This window comes from Gorilla gorilla, chromosome 7 (genome assembly GCF_029281585.2).
Source record: "Gorilla gorilla gorilla isolate KB3781 chromosome 7, NHGRI_mGorGor1-v2.1_pri, whole genome shotgun sequence".
Taxonomy (NCBI): Eukaryota; Metazoa; Chordata; class Mammalia; order Primates; family Hominidae; genus Gorilla; species Gorilla gorilla.
The window spans coordinates 133,478,583-133,499,120 of record NC_073231.2 but is presented as its reverse complement, the minus strand read 5'-3'; positions in this window follow the sequence as shown (position 1 = coordinate 133,499,120).

Here is a 20,538-nt window from a genome sequence, read left to right as displayed (position 1 = left end):
GCTTTACAGGCTACACAGCTAACCACCACCATGCTGTATGGAGGGTTCCAGAATGGATAAACACAGTTTTCACTAATGGATTTGCTATTTACTAACCCTGTGGCTTTGGGTAAGCTATTTTTCCTCACAAGTTCTTAGTGTTCCCATGACAGAGGGGTGTATGTATCAAATGAAATAAAAACATGGGATGGCTGTTTGTCAACTGGAAAAAGTTAGAAGGAAGACTGACTACGATTTCTTTTAGTGACCATGGGACTCTGATTTCCAATGGCAGTGGAGAGAGAGAAGCTGTGACTACCTGACTGCCAGCCTCCACAAGACAACATCGTGTGCATGAAATGCTCTTTTTTACAGTGACCCTCGGGACCCAGCCCACAGCCCACAGCCCCCATTCTTTCACTGCTTCCTATTTCTGTGAGGTTATAACCACGCCTGTAGAATCACTTTGCCTTTCTATATTACTCAGCTGGAATAATACGGCAGATGAGGGCAACAGAAAGGAAAAAAAGATATGGAAGTTTGCTAAATAGAGAAGATCTGCTACTTCACTGGGAAAAGCTGGATCCTGAAGAAGATTAAGGTAGAATTTCTCACTAAATCTTGCTGCATGACGATGAGCCACTTCTCTCCCTCTCTTCTCTCTCTCTTTATTTTTTATTTATTTATTTATTTTTTTGAGGTGGAATTTCACTCTGTCACCTAGGCTGGAGTGCAGTGGTGTGGTCTTGGCTCACTGCAGCCTCTGCCTCCCAGGTTCAAGCAATTCTCACGCCTCAGCCTCCAGAGTAGCTGGGATTACAGGCATGCGCCACAAAGCCCGTCTAATTTTTGTATTGTTGGTAGCGACAGGGTTTCATCGTGTTGGCCAGGCTGGTCTTGAACTCCTCGGCTCCCACCTTGGCCTCCTAAAGTGCTGGCGTGAGCCATTGCACCAGGCCAGCCACTTCTCTTAGGAATGACTAAAAAGCCTTTGTTATTCTTTGTCCGTAACAGATGCAGGACTCAAGTCCACCAGTGCTAGACTGAAGTGGGTGTCTCAAAGCATGGTGCAGGAATGTCTCTGAGTCCAGTGCCTGGAGCACTGGGGGCTCAAGGAGTAATTGCAGTGAATCAACGAGCAGCTTTTGGCTTGTGTGGCCAAAAGGTTTTTCTACAGCAGCTGCTAAAGTGGTTGTGCATGGAGCCGTCTCTGCAAACTGGGTCAACAGGTCAATTGGGCCTTTTATATGCCAACCAGGCTGCCTGTATTTACGTTGACGGTCAGATGTAGGGCAGAAAACGATGCCGGCAGAGGAAATCCATTTAGAACTTTTCTCTGCTGATGCTGACTACATGGAGAAGCTGTTCATTATTTATAGACCACACAATTGTGTTTTGTACAGTAACCTTATTTGGGCATATAAATAAGCCAAGGATAAGAGAGGAGAACAAAAATGCATTGATTTTTTTTCTTCTTATATGAAAGGTAGATGAAGCGGTTTTATATTTGAGGTTTCCTGGCTGGCATATTACCCAGACAGCAGGAATTAGAACAGATTTAATCTTCCAATCCATACTAATGGGGGCATTAAAAACACTGTTTATTAAATTTATCTTTTTGACACTTTTAATATATTCCATTGCAGCCTTGCAGCATAAGTGCTGAATAACGATAATGTTCAGCATTTATTGAATGCCCGTTATGATTGTGCCAGACACTGTGGTAAGTAACACACATTGTCTCATTCTATCCTTACCACACAAGTGTGAAGAGACACCTATTTCAATTCCCATTTTACCGATGAGACACTTGAGGCAAAAAAAAGTGCAACAATTTGCTGAAATCCATTTAGCTCATAAGTAAGGAAGCTTCTTGGGGATTGACGTCAAGTTTCTTCTGTGAGTTTCTGCACTTGATGGTCACACGCTATTGAATGATGGGGATACCTGCAGCTGTGGGGCAGGGAAGTTCTTTCATGTTCTGGAAGTGGCAGGTGACAGAAGCAAAGGGAGCTAATCCTCGAAGTTTGCTTGCTGCATGCTGAGCAAAGGGCTAAATCTTTTTCCTACAGAGTCTCATTTTAAATTCAGAACAAGGTTCACCTACTTCTGGGCATCCCCAGAACCTTCTGTCTAAACCAAAAGAGAATCTTGAATTTTCTTAATTTACACTTTTAAATAATTTGGCAGTTTCCTGACATCTATTCTCAAGGGGTGGGGCACCAATGAACTAGTTGGTTCATTCATTCATTTACATCAACGCTTTTTTTTTTTTTTTTTTTTTTTTTAGACAGAGTCTTGCTCTGTTGCCCAGGCTGGAGCTGGAGCTGGAGTGCAGTGGTGCGGTGATGTCAGTTCACCGCAACCTCTGCCTCCCCGGTTGGAGGGATTCTTCTGTTTTAGCCTCCCAAGTAGCTGGGATTATAGGCACCCATCACCACGCCCAGTTAATTTTTTGTATTTTTTTAGTGGAGACAGGATTTCACCATGTTGGCCAGGCTGGTCTCGAACTCCCGACCTCGGGTGATCCACTTGCCTCGGCCTCCCAAAGTGCTGGGATTATAGGCCTGAGCTTCTGTGCCTGGCCAACATCAACTTTTTTTTTTTTTTTTTTTTGGACCGAGTCTCACCTTGTTGCCCAGACTGGAGTGCAGTGGTGTGATCTTGGCTCACTGCCACCTCTGCCTCCTGGGTTCGAGCGATTCTCCTGCTTCAGCTGGGATTACAGGCGCACACTACCACTCCCAGCTAATTTTTTTGTATTTTTAGTAGAGATGGGGTTTCACCATGTTGGCCAGGCTGGTCTCGAACTCTTGACCTCATGATCCACCTGCTTCGGCCTCCCAAAGTGCTGGGATTACAGGCGTGAGCCACTGTGCCCGGCCCACCAACACATTTTTTTGAGCACCTACCATGATCTAGGTGCTACAATTTTATCAGCAAACAAGATATACAAAGACTTCTCCCCTCAGAGAGGTTATGTCTTGGAGTGAGGAGACAGAAAATAAGCAATAAACATGACAACTAAATAAATGATGTAGTGACAAGTGCTGTATGAAAAATTTGAAGAGGATTAAGGGAATCAGAAGTGCTGTTAGTTAGGATGCCTCAGTATAGGTCTCTCTGAATGTGATATTTGGGCAATATTTGAAGAAAGCGATGGGATAAATCCTAGGGATACCCGTCAAGAAGAGGGAGCAGTCTGTCAAAAGATCTTAGAGAGGAGATTGCCTGGAGTGATCGAGGAACCACAGGCTTCAGCTCCAGGTGACGGGGCAGAGTGAACACAGAGAAAAACACAAGAGCAAGGCAGAGAGGTGATGCGGCCAGGCAGTGTGGGGCCTTCTAGACGGTTCAAAGGACCTTGGCTTTCACTCAGTGAAATAGAAAGATACTGGAGGGTTTGGAGAAAAGGAGTAACGTGGTATGCTTTTTTTTTTTTTTTGAGACAGAGTCTTGCTCTGTCCCCCAAGCTGGAGTGCAGTGGTGCTCACTGCACTCTTGGCTCACTGCAACCTCTGCCTCCCAGGTTCAGGTGATCCTCCTTCCTCACCCTCTCGGGTAGCTGAGATCACAGGCATGTGACACCACACCTGGATAATTTTTTGTATTTTTAGTAGAGACACGGTTTCACCATGTTGGCCAGGCTGGCCTCGAACTCCGGGCCTCAAATGAGCTGCCTGCCTCAGCCTCCCAAAGTGCTGGGATTACAGGCATGAACCACTGCACCCAGTCTGTACACTTTTATTGAGCAGCTACTATTTGTCAGTGTTGGGAATATCAGGATTAAAGAAACAATCTCTTAGTAAGTCACAGTTTTACTAAGAGAGAAATATAGGGCAACATCTACAGTCCACATGAAAAGTGCTGTGACGGAGGAGAGAGGCCATCAACATTCAGTGTGGTAGCCAATCCCAAGACTGCACCCAATGGTCCTTGCCACCTTGTGTGTCTCCTTATGCAGTCAGTCACCTCCCACCTTGTAAACTGTGTAGCAAATAGGGTATTGCAGAAATGAAGGAGTGTGAGTTAGAAGGTGGGTCATATAGGACTTTGCAACTTCTGACTCTTTTTCTTGGATCTCTTCCTCTAGGAGAAGTCAGGCACCATGTTATGAGGACACTCAAGCAACCCTGTAGAAAGTTCCATGTGGTGAGGAACTGATACCTCCAATCCATGGCCAGTACCAATTTACTTAGCACGTGAGTGCATCCTGGAAGTAGATCCTCTTGTCTCAGCCATGCCTGAAGCTGACTGCCATCTCATGGGAGGCCTCAAGCCAGAACTGTCCAGGCGAGCTGCTCCCATATTCTTGATCCACAGAAACTGTGAAATAATTAATGTTTATGGTTGTTTCAAGTCACTTACATTTTAAGTTCATTTGTTATGCAGCGGTAGATAATGGAAACTCTGTAAACAGGAGCCCAGTCTGGGGAGGATGGAGATAGTAATCAGGAGAGGCTTCCTGGAGGAGGTGTTAGCGGAGCTATGTCTTGTAGAATGAGGAGGAGTTCTGAGTAGGAGTTAGTGAGGCAGAGAGTGTTGGGGTGCTAAGGCTTTCTGGGCAGGAGGAACAATATGTATAAAGGACCACTTCAGGCCCCATCTTCTCTGCAAAGTCTTCCCTAACCATTCACTGCCTGAGTCATTCATTTACTTACTCATTCATTCGACAAAGCTTTGATGAGAGCCTCCTATGACCTGGGCTCCATGCAGAGTACTGGGGTTGCTGTAAGTTGCATATTCTGAGACTGCTCAGTTAGGCATAGAAAACTCAAATGCCCACAAGGGCTAGGCAAGTAATGCAAGCCAGGGAAGCTGAGTGGTGCACTGGGAGTCAGGGGTGAGGCCAGAGAGAAGTGGAGAGCCCAATTCCGAAGAAAGGCCCACCATTTCTCAGCTCCAGTTGTCAGCTGGCATGCCAGAATGTAAGCCCAAATCTGGCCAGATCTTCCAATTTATCAAGATATCTAGAAATTGTATTTTAGTATAAAGTCTCCTAATTTTCAAAAGGCAGCCAGCCCAAACTTGTGGTCAAATTTCTCTCTTTCCAGCCTTCTGTTCAGGAGCTCCATGAGTTGGCTGGTGGAGACTTCAGCTTCTCTCCTGCGCTGACCGCAAAACTTTGTCCTCTGCCTTCTGGTTAGCTTGAGTCCTGTGTGACTGGTGCAATGACTAATTGTCTCAATAGTTTTCTAAGTGGTGGCATGTAACACCTGAGCTCCACTGATCTCCCAGGAGGGGAAAGAAAGTTGGTGTTTATTCACATGCAGACTTCCATAGCTCCTCAGCAAAGCCCTCTGTAGCCCAACACCATTATGGTAAAGGTGTCGAAGCAAAATTACAGAATGTAAGGTAGTTAATCTCGTGGACAGTGAGCACTTTGTGCATTTCTGAAGCCGTGATACCTACTGATAGCATCCAGGGTTGGCCACCTAGTGACTTTTCAAGACACTGGTATGTGGCTGTGGGAGTGTCCATATCTTAGAAAGAGGACAGTGAGTTTATGGAAGCCTTCCTGTGTGCAAGCATGGGGCTGTGCATACAGAAGCTTATTTAATCCTCCCAACAGCCCTGGAAGATTGGTGTTATCATTGTTCTCATTTGCAGATGAGAAAACAGAGTCCCAGGGAAGCTTACTGATTTGTCCAGGGTCTTGCAGCCAATAAGAGGCAGGGCAGGCATCTCTTCTGGGACTGTTAAAAGTCTATGTTCTTATCTACTCTGCTGTAATTTTTCTCCCTGGCACTGAAAAAAAGAAAGCACTGGGGTTTCTGAGTTCTTACTGGAGAGGAACAGAGCAATGACAATCTGATCGGAGGAGGGTCAGGCTGTGGGGCATGTAAATCAGTGCCTATAGAGCAGGCACAGCTTATTGTTTTGTTTTGTTTTTTTTTTTTCTCTTAGAATGAGGTGCTTTCCCTTCTTCTCTTCCTACCCCCAAGTAAGCCCTTGGTGATGCCACTGAGAGGGACCTAGTTATGAAAGGAATTTCAAGGACAACCCATATGTCAGATTTAGTGACATAGTTTGTACTGAGCTTGTGAGTTATTAGTCAGGTGAGTCTTTTTCTCTATTGTATCATGTACCTTGATCTGTGGCGGGAAGCGGCACAAAGGAGAGGAAATGCCATAGGCTTTGGAGCCTGGGAAATGTAAGCTTCAATCCAGATTCACTCACTAACTAGGTGTGTGACCTTGGATGCGTTGTAACCTGTCTGAGCTCCAGTCTCCCCTTCCGGCACACGAGGTCAAGAATACGCAATTTACAGCAACCTCAGGGCTCTTCGTTGAGCCTGGGACAGAGGAGGCTCTCACCAAAGCCTTGTCGAATGAATAAGTAAATGAATGAATGAATCAGTCAATGAATGGTTAGGGAAGACTTTGCAGAGCAGATGGGGCTTGAAGCGGTCCTGGAGGATTTAATACATGGAAAAGAGGAGGGAGAGAATTGAAGAGAGGGAATTGTAGGCAGGGAAATGACATAACCAGCGGCTTGGTGGAGAGAATTCCAGGCTTAGAGGATAATGAAAGGCCAATATGGCTTCTGGTGGAGGAGAGGATGGCCTAGGAGGGGCCTGCACTGACTTCCCCATCCTGATTAAATTTCCTCAGTGGCCAAAGAGCGCTAGGTGCTGACACTAATAGTTCCTTTAACAGGGCCTTTCATCTCCTATTCAAAGTGCTTTGCAAGTGTTAATTAAATCTCCAAACACCTCATGAGGTAAATATTATTTATCCACCTTTTGTAGATGAAGACATTTAGGCACAAAGAGCAGTGATTTTCCCAGGGCAATGTCTAGATGGGTGTCCATTCCCACCTTCATTCCAGAATTGCCAAAACATGTCTTTAGAAGAAAGCAGAAAAAACAAATCAGATCTTTTTTGCCATCCCCCCTCCTATACCCTCATACATATAAAAAACAGAAATTAGGACCAAAAAAAGATGTTATTTCAGATATTTCTTAGTTATTTTAAAGTCTCCCCAATGCATTCTCAAATGTATACCTCCCTTCCCAATTTTTTAGAACTTACAGGTTACAAGGTTGAGAAAATTGTTCAGTTGAGTGATTCACAGGTGTATTCAGGCCTAAAAATCTGTGCTTTATATTTCTCATCTGTAACACAGGACCCCTCTTTCAGAGTTGTTGTGAGGATTAAAGGAGTAAATTTATACAAAAGCACTTATTTCAGGGTCAGACCTATATCATCACTTGATAGAGGGGGTGATGATGATGATTTTAGGGGAGCCAGAAGAATGTCCACCTTCATCTTCCAAAGGACTCCTGACATTTCCTCTTGAGTACCCTTCTATCACCTTGATTCATTTGACCAGTATGTATTATCCTCCAGCACTGTGCTAGGTTGTGGGAATACAACAATGCACAAGGAGGCCAGAGCTCTATTCTCTGGTTCCACCTTGGCTTACAGTCCAGTTAAGGAGTCAGACATTTAAAAAAATACAGTTATGTACTATTCCTGCCAAGGTGAGCCCTAGAAAACAGAGGTTCACGGTGCTCTGAGCTAGCTAAGAGAAGGGGCTCTTTTCTAAGTCAAGGAGGTCAGCAAGGGCTCCTGGCGGGGACGGGTGCTTTAGCTGGGATCTGAAGGATGATACAAGGCAAGTGGGTGAAGAAGAGAGGGAAAAGGACACCAAACAGAGGGGACAGCATGTACAGAAAACCCCAAACTAAAGAGATAAAAAGTGTCATTCAGCAACCATTTCCAAGTTCCTTGTTTAAAAAGAATGTCGGGCACTAGAAGAGCGAGACACAAAATGAGAAATTAGCCCCAGAGGAGTGGGAGGCAGATGATATAAATTGGTACTGACCCTGGAGTCCAGTTTGATAAGAAACATAGAGAAGGAGCTGGAATTGTTCAGAGGCCTTGGCTAATGGCTCTGCCCAGGGAAGTTGAAGCAGGCTTTCTGGAGGTGGCACCAGAGCTGAGCTTTCTTTTATTCACTTGTTAGCAAGAATGATTGAATATCTATCTACATGGTGTCAAGCAGTACGCTCTGCCCCATGGTAAAGGAGGGACCAGGAGAAGGTTCCTGCCCTGAAGGAAGCCACAGGGGAGCAGAGGAGGCAAAGGTTCTGACGCTGACCGAGGAGGAAGGAAGGAGCGTGGTCTCGTTCTCATGTCTGTCTTGGGAGTGCAGTGGAGGAGGGGCATGGTGAGGAGTCAGATGGATCTGTGAACGCTGGTGTAGTTGAATACATAAGACTTAATAATGATATCGAACTAGCTTATAATAGCACCTTGTATTGGTTTAGCACTTAACAGTTCAGGAGGTACACGCATGAGCCCATTGGCTATGACAGCAGCTTGGCAAGGAAGTAGAACAGGTATGATTCCCGCATTTTCAAGACAATGAGATTGAAGCTCAGGAAAAATAAATTAAGTGAATGATTTGATTTTTAGGAATTACAATGCCCTTTGTCAGTAAGACATTGGAGGAACTTGGTTTTGGATCCGTGCATTTTGATTTTGGCTTTTGTGGTTGTTTTCCCTGAATCTCCATCTGCATTAGTGTTTCTGAGTGTTCACAGCTGAAGATTAGATAGATTCAGGGGCACACAATGGACCCGCCACATGAGCTGCTAGCCCACCTGGAGCAAATGGCATTGGCTGCTATCCCCACTTTATGATCTGAAGAACAGCAAAGCTGCATTTCTTTACAAAATGTGCTCTAAGTAGGGTGAGCATCATAGACCATACAACTTGGGACACTTCCAAGAGTAAAAGGGTGTGGGAATCATAATTACTTTAGGATGACAGGCTTACATGGAGACTAACCCTGACCAATTGGGTCATATGGTCACCCTACCTATGAGTCATCCTTCTCACTAATTGAATTCTTCCTTTGGTCCTCACTTTTTTCTGAATTGTTTACTCATCCAATTATTGGACAATTATTTACTGGTCCCCTCTATTCGAGGTTCTGGGGTGCCAGGGATGCATAATTCAGGATTTCTCCTCCAAAGAAAGAAGGATTCTTCCTCCAGAGATGAAATCAGTGAACTCTGAGTAACTCTCCCGGATAAGTGAGCAGGCACAGAGCCTCTTGTAGGTTTCACTCTCCATCTTCTCATGTTAATGAGCCATCAAAGGAGATGTTCCTGGAGGGTAGAGATCATGTCTGCTCTGTCCTCTGCAACACATGGGGCTATGGGAGGTATTCACAGACACCAGGCAGGGCCTTTCCAAGAGCGAGGCAAACCGTTCCCTTCTGTAAAATAGCAGTGCTCAGCTAATGAGTCCCTGTGGGGCCCCCTACTCCTCACATGCCTTTCTTTTTGTCCTCTCCCTTTGTTTCTTGGGTTGTGTAACACTCATCACATTAGTAATTAATTATTTGTGAGCACCAGTTTAATGCTTGTTGGACAAGAAGCTGGGTTGTCCCTAGTACCTAGCAGGGGCCCTGGTTTGTGGAAGTCTTCAATAAATATTTGCTTGCTGACTCATTGACTTAAGGCCCAAGGCCAGGGGCTGCCTCTGATGAGAACCTAGGAGAAATAAATTTCCTGAGAGAAAATGGAGTGCAGGCAGGGATAGAGGGGAGCTTACAGGTCTGAGTCTGGCAGATAGAAGGTGCTTACTTGAGCAGGATATTCAAAAGAACAGGCTGGGTGCAGTGACTCACACCTGTAATCCCAGCACTTTGGGAGGCCAAGGCAGGTGGATCACTTGAGGCCAGGAGTTCAAGACCAGCCTGGCCAACATGGCAAAACTCCATCTCTACTAAAAAAATACAAAAAATTAGGTGGGCGTGGTGGCAGGTGCCTGTAGTCCTAGCTACTCGAGAGGCTGAGGCAGGAGAATGGCGTGAACCTGGGAGGCGGAGCTTGCAGTGAACCAAGATCATGCCACTGCATTCCAGCCTGGGCAACAAAGCAAGACTCCGTCTCAAAAAAAAAAAACAAACAAAAAAAAAACTAAAATAAATAAATAAATAAATAAATAAACATCAGCTGGGCATGGTGGTGCATGCCAGTAATTTCAGCTACTTGGGAGGCTGAAGCATGAGAATTGCTTGAACCTGGGGGTGGAGGTTGCAGTGGACTGACATTGCACTAACGCACTCCAGCCTGGGTGACAGTGAGACTCTGTTTGAAACAAACAAACAAACAAACAAACAAAATGAGCAGCCTGCCTAAGGAGAAAGAATAATGCTGCCTGTGTCTCAATATCATTCTTGAGTCCCTCAGGTAGGAGTGGTGGCTTTGTGCCTGCCCAGCCTTTCTGCCATCTGCCTTATCCAGCAGTAGGTCTTGGCCTGACACCCAGCTGAGCGGAGCAATGGAACAAGGAATAGAATTTCCTGCCTGGACTAAAAAGTGGCCCCATTTCCAGGATTCCAGATGTTCCAGTGAAAGTGCCAGGGGAAGCTCATGGCCAGGTATGTAGAGCTCAGCCAAGCTGGCACGAAGTGGTATTCCCATCATACTCTCTCATCAGGCACCCCCAAATATGGTATTGCCCAATTTTTTTCACTCCAGGATAGGTATTGGCTATTACATTTGCTGCAGGACTGTAGCTGTGGAGTGACCTGGATGGAGCTTCTATCAGGGAGGACTCTTGTCTTTGGCCATGGTGGGGTGGGGGGAAATGAGAAGGGCTGGGCCCAACCCTGAGCCAGAGGAGAGAAGCTGGGGCTGCAGTGATGGTCTGGCAGTTGGTGGGTGTCAAGCAAACCATTTATGGGCTATATCTGCTATGTCATTCAACCTGAATGGCCGCTGCAGCCTAATTGCTGGTGTTCAAGTCCCATCTCCACCTCCTGTTGGCCATGTGGCTGACAGCAAATTATTTATCTTTCCTTTTTCAGTTTCATCTTCTTGAAAATGAGGATGATAATAGTAGCCACCACAGTGGGTTCTTATGACAAGTAAATGATTTAATATATGTAAACTCTAGGTCTGGCACAGTGGCTCACACCTATAATCCTAGCACTTCGAGAAACCTAGGCAGGTGGATTGCTTGAGGCCAAGAGTTCAAGACCAGCCTGGGCAACATGGCAAAACCCCATTTCTGCTAAAAACACAAAAATTAGCCAGGCATAGGGGTGCATGCCTGTAGTCCCAGCTACTTGGAAGGCTGCGGCATGAGAATCGCTTGAACCTGGAAGGCAGAGGTTGCCATGAGCCAAGATAGCACCACCGCACTCCAGCCTGGGTGACAGAGCAAGACTATCTCAAAAAAAGAAAAAAGTCTTCAGAGCAGTTTCTGGCATAAAGTGTTAGCTAAAAGCAAAATAAACAAATGAAAACCTGCACTCATATCATTCCCCAACATGTTCTATGCCCTTGCACGCTTTCACTCTTGCCTTTTCCCAGTATCCACCTGCCTTAAACTTACCTCTCCTTCTAGTCATATCCTTATCACCTCATTCATTCATTTATTCAACAAACCTTGTTGGGTATCTAAGACTTGCCAAATGTTGGTCAGATCATACTATAACAAATAGGCAAAATCTCTAACCTGAAGAAACCTATAGTCCAATGGGATAAAATAGGGAGAAACATAATTTAAATAAAATAAAATTAATATATTTTCCAAGAGACAGATGAAGATAAACATAAAGGGTAAGTACTTTTAGCAGGAGAGAACTTGGGAGAATCTCTGCAAGAGACACCATTTAACTGGGTCAGAAAAGTTGGGTAATATAACACTATAATTATTATTATTTTATAACAATAATAATAGCTTCCATTTCTGGAGCATTTGCTATGTCCTCTGAAGTATGTGCTTGTCAGGGATTAGCTCTTGCAACAAACCCTAGGAAGTAGGTACTATCGTTATCCACCTTCCCTCTGACAGAAGAAGACACTGAAACTTTGAGTGGATAATTAGCTCATCTAAGGTTTTATAGCTATCAAGTAAAGATTGGGATTTAACCCTAGGCTACCTGGATCTGGGGCCTGTGCACCACTAAGCCCCACTGAGAAAGCACTGACCTCTTTATGCTGGAAGCCTCCCCATGCTGAGATGCTAGGATTCCTCATTCCAAAGCTACTGAACCCCTGGAATGCATCAGGCACAGTGCTTTGTATGGACCCTATCTATGTCAATCATCCTAGTTCTAGCTGGTTTTCAATACATATTTGTTAGTTAAATTGCAATTGGCAATGTTTACGAAGGGCTTATCAGACACGAGGCGCTATTCTAAGAGCTTTCCACGTATTAATCCATTTATTCCTCACAACAGTACTAAAACGGAGTATACATTATCCTTGTTTTACAGATGAGAAAACATCCGTAACAGAGAGGTTAAACTACTTGCCCAAGATCATTCAGCTAGGGAGGGGAAGTCCTGCCTAGGAGACATCCCAGGTCTTTCCAATTCTGAATATCCAATTCTTATATCTTTCTGGTTCTGTTTTTGCCGTGTCCCTTTCTGTTAGGGTGGGGTGATTCAGGCTGGGATGGGGGTACCCACAGATGGCCAAACAATTTTGAAGCAAGCCAATTGTTATATTTCAGGGGTTGAGATAGAGACCTGCGACACCCTTTCCTGGATTTGAAACACACTGGGCTACCTGGTCCTTCAAAGGATTTAGGATGTATCTATATTTTGCTGCTGCTGACTCAGGGAATTAAGCTGGTTGACACTGGGAAGCTTGCTTGAGTCTATATGTGCCTATGGGAACAACCCCACTAAAACTTCCTAGGAGACAGGCTTACAGAGGCCCCCTGTAAGAAGACCCCAGATTTAGAGAAGACTGTGGCGTAAACTCTCCTGTGCATGTATCTGCCTTTCTCACTAGACTCTAGGCTGCTCTGAAGGCAAGCACCAGGTCGCTGTCATCTTTGCAGGCTTCTGTCCCCCTCAAGCACCTGGTTAGGTGCTCTGCACATAGTAGGTGATGTAAACACATTGATGGAGTAAGGAATGTGGAATCTTCAGAACAGAATGTGGTTCCTGCAGGCATCTCTGTGCGGTTTGTGGCAGAAATGATCCATTGCCTGCTTGGGTGAACTTGGCTATTTACTTTGCCTTTCTGGACCTCAGTTTTCTCATCTGTCAACTGGGTTAAAACATTCTCGGCTGCTGTGAGGATTAAATGAGATAATACAGAACTTAGAACAGTGTTTGGCACATGGAAAGTGCTCCATGAATATGAATTATTCCTAATATTGTTAACATAGTCAGTATCATCAAACATCTGCCAGGTATAGCGTGAGTTCTGAAGCCAAAGAGACCTGGATTTGAATCCTGGTTCCTTTACTTTTTCTCAGGTGAGGTATTACAGCTCTGTATGCCTTGATTTCCACGTCTGTGAAGTGGGGATAAAGCTCATTCTATAGGGTGCTGGAGATATGCAAGTAAAGCCTTAGTGTAGGGGGGACATTTAGTGACTGCTCAGGGAATGAGGGTGGCCTTGATGATGTCCATGCCACAATCTTGATTTTGTACATGAGAAATAGAGGCAGCAAGGAGACTTGGTGGTTAGTTTCAGGGATTTGCCCTCCAGGACAACCAGACCTCCTTACTGTCTTGAGCTGCCTAAAAACACTTTGTGAAAAGAACTTGCAGTGGGCCAGCCTTCCCCTTTCTCCCTTCCCCACCCTGAGTCCTCTTGGACCCTTGGAAAGGGGGCTTTTGTCCTCTTCCAGGCTCCTGTGGCATTTAGACATGTTGGTGCTGCAAAGGCTACCCCGTCTGAATTGCAAAGCATCACCCCGCTGCATTTTCAGAGGAGCTTTGAGGCTGCACTGGGCCACCAGCAGTGAGCCTTTCATTTCAGGACTGGTCTCTATTGTCCTATTGAGGTTTCTGTCCAAACTTCCCCTTCAGGAAAACATAAACCCGAGAGGAAGGGCCGACCGGGATGCTTCATTTTTATTCTTTTGGTGGTAACGTCTGGTGCAATAAAACCCAGGCCAAAGGGATGAAAAATGGCTTTCTCTGTCTCTCTCTCTCTCTCTCTCTCTCTCTCTCCCCCCCCCCCCCCCCCTTCTCTTTCCTGCCTTCCCCAAACCATCCAAGCTGCGGAGCCCAGCCCTGGACCATTTGCAGGGCCAGCCTCAGTGCAAGCCCTCCCTGGGTTTGAATAAAAAACCACAAGCCATAATACATATAAAATCCTAATGTGCCTTCAAAATTACCTCATCTTTTATTTAGAGGTTATTCCGCCCTTGTCTTTCTTTATCGCTCTTTATATGACTGAAGTGGGTGAGCAGCACCAAATGAGGCCATCGCGGTCGCTGAGCGGAGGGAGTGTTTATAGCCTAACTTTGGCGAGGCAACAAGCCCCCAGGAGTGCCTTCTTTTCAGCACCCCCGGCCCTCCCCGAAGTCAGCTCGTTCTATTTGGAGACTGTTGCTGCCTTACCAGGTCTGTTTTTTTTTTAAGTCTTTTTCTTCCATACGTGAATTTTATTGTATTTCTAAGTGAAAGGGAGGTGGCTTTCCGAGAAGCTATGATTTTTGAGTAGGCTGCAAATGCCTGGCAGAGACTGGGGCCCCAACACTCCCAGGGCCAAAGCCTCAGCCCAGCATTTCCAGCTGAGGTCCTTGTTCTCTGAGCTCAGGATCCTTGACATTTAAAGGGCAAGAGGAGCCGTGATTTATACTGAAGCTCAATTTGGAGAAAGTGGTGGGGAGTTTGGACAAATTGCTTTTTGCAGGCTAAAGCGGTGGTTCTCAGACTTCAGTATCCTGTGTATAAAAATCTCCTGGAGGGATCATTGAAATAAAGTGCTGAGCCCCATCCCCAGAGGTTCTGATTCCATCGGTCTGGTTGAGGACAGTGGGGTAGAGGGGTCGGGGCTGATAGTCTACATTTCTTTCCTTTTTTTTTTTTTTTTTTTGGAGTCGGAATCTCACTCTGTTGCCCAGACTGGCATGTAGGGGTGTGATCTCGGCTCACTGCAACCTCCACCTCCTGGGTTCAAGCGATTCTCCTGCTTCAGCCTCCAGAGTAGCTGGGACTCACCAGCACGCACCAGCACACCCAGGGCTAATTTTTGAATTTTTCAGTGGAGATGTGGTTACACCATATTGGACAGGCTGGTCTCAAACTCCTGACCTCGTGATCTGCCCGCCTCAGCCTCCCAAAGTGCTGGAATTACAAGCGTGAGCCAGCACAGATGGCAAATAGTCTGCAATTCTAAAGAATTTCCAGGTGTTGCGCTGAAGGTCAGGATCTAGACCACACTGAGAAGTGCTGGGCTAGAGGTGTAAGTAAATGAAGGTGAGCTGGTGTGTGTGTGTGTGTGAGAGAGATACCAAGGTACACACACACCCAGGCAAGCAATGACTTTACTTTCCGAAGGGAAGCTTGCTACCCAGGGTGAAGGTGGGCTTCAATGATAGTGAATTGGATTCTAGATTTTAGCACTGTGAGATCCTACAACCTACGATGAATGCAGCCCGGTTTCCTTCAACAGAGATTTGAAAGAGACAGCAATTATCAGACTTTGGAAATGCCTTTACCCTGGTCCTGCTGAGAAGCAGATCGTGTCCTTTATATTTCACAAGTCTTTGAAATTGAAGAAATCTCTAAGGACCTAAGAGCCACGTCTCTAAGCAGTATAGCACAGTGATTATGAACTCAGAGTCCAGGGTCAGAGCAATGGCCTTTGTCTTAGTGATCTTGGGCGAGTTAGAAAACCTCTCTGAGCTTCAGTTTCTTTAACTGTAGAAAGAGATAAAATTAGAATCAACCTCAGAGGGTGTTGTAAGGATTGAATGAAATAAGGCATGTAAAATGTCTTAGCATAGTGCTTCGGACTTGGTTAGTCCCAATAAAGTATTACTGTTATTATTGTAAGCATGTGCCTGCTCTTCTGAATGTTTTTAAGTTAGTACTTTAGATTCAATGAGCACCTAATAAATACGTACTATGTGCCAAGCTCTTTTATACTCATTATATTGTGTAATCATCTGAATTTGTTGAAATGGGTGCTTCATCCGATTCTACCAATGAGAAAACTGATTCTCAGAAAGGTTAAGAAATTTGCCTGGGTTATTTACAAGTTACAAAGCTTATAAGTGGTACACCTGAGATTAAACCGAGACAGACTGGTTCTCATCCCTCCACAACCCAGATGGAGCTAGAATTTGCTCCTAGCTCTGCCACTGGGGAGCTCTGTAATATTAGGCAACATGCTTACCTTCTCTGGTCCTCATCATGTGGAAAGTGAAAAGATTGGATTATTCATGGTGAAGTAGAAGGTTCCTTGCAGGGGCGCCAATAATAACAGCTAGGGGCCTGGCAGGTATTTCACAAGTATTTTTACTGGACCTAATCAGGTTTCATTCAAGTCATCCTTAATTCAATAATTTAACAAGTATCTGTTGAACATCTGCTATGTATCCAGCGCTATTTTAATTACTAGAAATGTTGCAGTGACTAAAACAGAGCAGGCCAGGTGCGGTGCCTCATGCTTGTAATCCCAGCACTTCGGGAGGCTGAGGCAGGTGGATCACCTGAGCTCAGGAGTTTGAGACCAGCCTGGCCAAAATAATGAAACCCCGTCTCTACTAAAAATACAAAAATTAGCTGGGTGTGGTGGCGTGTGCCTGTAGTCCCAGCTACTTGGGAGGATGAGGCAGGAGAATTGCTTGAGCCTTGGAGGCGGAGGTTGCAGTGAGCCAAGATCACCCCATTGCACTCTAGCCAGGGTGACAGAGTGAGAACTTATCTCAAAAAAAGGAAAAAAAAAAAAAAGAAAAAGAAAAAACCCAGAGCAAAGTCACTTTCCTTTCTGTGTTTATATTCTTCTTGGAGGGGCTGGTGGTAGAGTGTTGGCTATAAACATATAACATATAAACATAAGGAAATATCTCAGGAACAGGAAATCAGGGAGGAAAGCTGCTCAGTTGAAGGCATGCTTAGAATGTTCCAGGAACATCCAGGAAACCAAGATGGCTAGAGTGTAGTGAACGTGAGGAAGAACGATAGGAGGGCAGAGTGTGCAGGGCCTCATGGATCACGGCATAGACTCTGGCCTTTGCCCTGGAAGGGGAAGCCATTTTTTTGGGTGGAGGTTCACCCAGAGGAATATCCTGAGACAAGAATTTGAGTGCAAGTAGTTTATGTGGAAAGTGATTCCAGGAAGCACCAGAATAGGTGTGGAGAGGTAAGACAGGAAAGAAAAAGAACCCAGTAAAAGGGGTAATATCAAGCTGGTTGCAATTGTAAGCAACTGCAACTCTGTCTTGCAAGGGACCACTGGGAGACAGTGTAGAGAATGCTTGCATGTCATCACAACCCAGGCCGAAGGACCTGGGAAATTGATCCACCGGCTCTCTGACCATTGGTGGTTGAAGGCCGTGTCCAAAGGTGTCAACTATCTGGCACATTCGGCTTGCCCTGGACTTGATTATGTGTGCTTCTCCAGCCGGGAAAAGGGCCCTGAGGCAGAGGGTTGCAGAGCCTAATTGACTTGCACAGCTGAATGCAGAATGGATATGGCCAGGGCATCAATGCCTCTGTGACTCCATTGGGAGTTTTTGAGCAGGGGAATGATGTGATCAGATATATTTAAATGGGCCACTTTGAATGATGTGTTGAGAATAGGTAGGGTGGAGGGCAAAGGAAGAAGGAAAGGGAAACAGCTGAAAAATTATCACAGTAATTCATGTAATGGTAACTTGGATCAGATGACTGCAGCCCCAGGTAGTGGAGGTAATATGTTTTGCTCACTTTTTTAGAAAACACATTTTTGTTTCAATAGCTCTTGGAGTACAAGTGGTTTTTGGTCACATGGGTGAATTGTTCAGTGGTGAAGTCTGAAATTTTAGTTTAGCTTACCTTTTGAATGGATTCTGTAAGCTCAATCAAAACTCATTGTTTTTAAGCATCAACGACTGTGTCCACCATAGGGCTAGATGAATTCTTACTTAACTTCTTTTCTTCTTCTTACATGCTTAGAATTGCAGCCTTGACTTCAATATGATGTATATTCAAACACCATGCAAATTAGCTTGTTTGTGCATTGACTACAGAAAACTCTGTTAGTCTTACTTTGTAGGAGTAAACATCAAATGCTTCTGACAGCAACACTCAAATGGCATGCTAAGATTACATCTTCAGAAGTTTAAGAATATAAAGAAACATCTTGAATTAGAAAACAGTACCTTTTTGTTTATATAAGTAATGAGTTTAGGGATCTACAACAACTCAGTAGTTAGTTGTGAATTGCCGTTGGCTTCAAGGACATAATACCAAGCAGTAGGTATGTAATACATATTTGTGGAACTGAATTGAATTGGCTTATAAGAAAGACATAATATTTAAATCCTTAGCTGTGAAGAACTTACCAGGGCTGCCTATTATTTTTAGAAGATTTCCTTGTCTGATCCTGCTCTGAAGTAGCTAACATTGGCTACATGTCTGCTATGTTCCAGGGACTTTACAAGCAGTATTTACATTAAGTCCTGTGGTAGCCAGTCTTGAAGAAGGCCCCGGTGATCCTGCCTCCCTCCTGGTGTTCACACTTTTGTGTAGTCCCCTCCCACATTGTACCAGGGTGGGTCTATGTGGCAGAATTGGTGGTTTCTCACTTTTTCTTTTAAAGGACAGGGTCTCGCTTTTTCATCCAGGCTGGAGTGCAGTGACATAATTATGGCTCACTGCAGCTTCGACCTCTGGGCTCAAGCAATCCTCCCACCTTAGCTTCCTGAGTAGCTGCAACTACAGGTGCATGCCACCATACTTGGTTAGTTCTCTTTTTCACAGAGACGAGGTCTCACTATGTTGCCAGGGCTAGTCTCGAAGTCCTGGACTCAAGCAAACCTCCCATCTTGACTTGCCAAAGTGCTGGGATTACAGGCATGAGCCACGGCACCAGGCTGCGTTCTCACTTTTGAGATTAGAAATATTGGCAGCTTCCATTGTGTTCCCTCTTTTTCTCTCTTGGATCATTCACATGTCATGAGAAGCCCCAAGGTGAAGCCTACATGGTGAGAAACTGAGGCCTCCAGCCAGCAGCCAGGTTAATGGGTTTGAAAGCAAATCCTCCAGCCCAATCCAGCCTTCAGATGACTGCAGCGCTAGGTGACAATGTGACAGAGGACTCATGAGGAACCCTAAGCCAGAACCACCCTCTCATCCACGCTTAGACTCCTGATCCTTGGAACATATGTGAGTTAAAAATGTGCTTGTTGTTTTAAGCCATTAAATTTGGGGGTAGTTTGTGTTACACAGCAAAGATAATTAATAGAATTCCCGTAATAGTTCTTTGGAAATGGATATTGTTTTCTATATTTTTACAGTAGAGAAAAGCAAAGCTCACACGGTGAAGGATAGAAGGACCATATAACTTACTGTTTAAACTGGGACATTTTGAGCATTAAAGGGATGTTCTTATTAATTACACTGAAACAGCAGGTGTAAACTCGGACAGTCCCTGAGTCCTGGCAGAGTATGGGGGAACATCACTTTACTTACGTAATTTAACTGGGATCTTCAGCCACCAAGTATCAGAGTTGGAACTGGTCTGAAGTATGTCAGTTTCCAGAGTGTACACCTTCCACTGTCTCAAGCTGCTTCCCTGGCTGTCCTAAGCACATATCCAGCAATAGAACTCCAGACATGAGAAGTGATATACATGCACAGTGTAAATGTATTTTGATAACTACATTTTTTTTTTTTTTTGAGACAGAGTCTCATTCTGTCACCCAGGCTGGAGTGCAGTGGTGTGATCTCACCTCACTGCAAGCTCCGCCTCCCGGGTTCACACCATTCTCCTGTCTCAGCCTCCCAAGTAGCTGGGACTACAGGTGCCCGCCACCATGCCCCGCTAAATTCTGTTTTTTTTTTTTTTTGTATTTTTATTAGAGACGGGCTTTCACCGTGTTAGCCAGGATGGTCTCCATCTCCTGACCTCATGATCCACCCGCCTTGGCCTCCCAAAGTGTTGGGATTACAGGCGTGAGCCATTGCGCCTGGCTTGATAACTACATATACATGTATATAAGTACAGGAAACAAACACGGATTAACACTTGGTTGTTTTTTTCATTGTGTCTTTGTGTGTATTCTACAATTATAAAGAAATGCATTCTTTTTAAGGCTGGGCACGGTGGCTCAGGCCTGTAATCCCAGCACTTTGGGAGGCTGAGGCTGGAGGATCACGAGGTCAAGAGATCAAGACCAACCTTGCCAACATGGTGAAACCCCGTCTCTACTAAAAACACAAAAATTAGCTGGGCAGGGTGGTGCATGTCTGTAGTCCCAGCTACTTGGGAGGCTGAGGCAGGAAAATCGCTTGAACCCAGGAGGCAGTGGTTGCAGTGAGCTGAGATTGCGCCACTGCACTCCAGCCTGGCGACAGAGTGAGATCCATTTCAAAAAAAAAAAAAAAGAAATGCATTCTTTTTAAAAACAAAAATCTCTTTAAAATATTAAGTGAAGAGCTCTTGGCCAAAGGTTTGGAGGAGCTGCATGCATGCAGGTATCCCAGGTAGCAAGCTGAAGTTTAGAATTTGCCAGTGTGAGTCACAAACTAATGACCAAGCATCCTTGTAAAACATTCATGTTTTCATCTCTGGGTGGGTCTGTGTTGGCAAAAAAAAGAAGCTGAGGGCAGAGAAATTTCCCAGGAAAT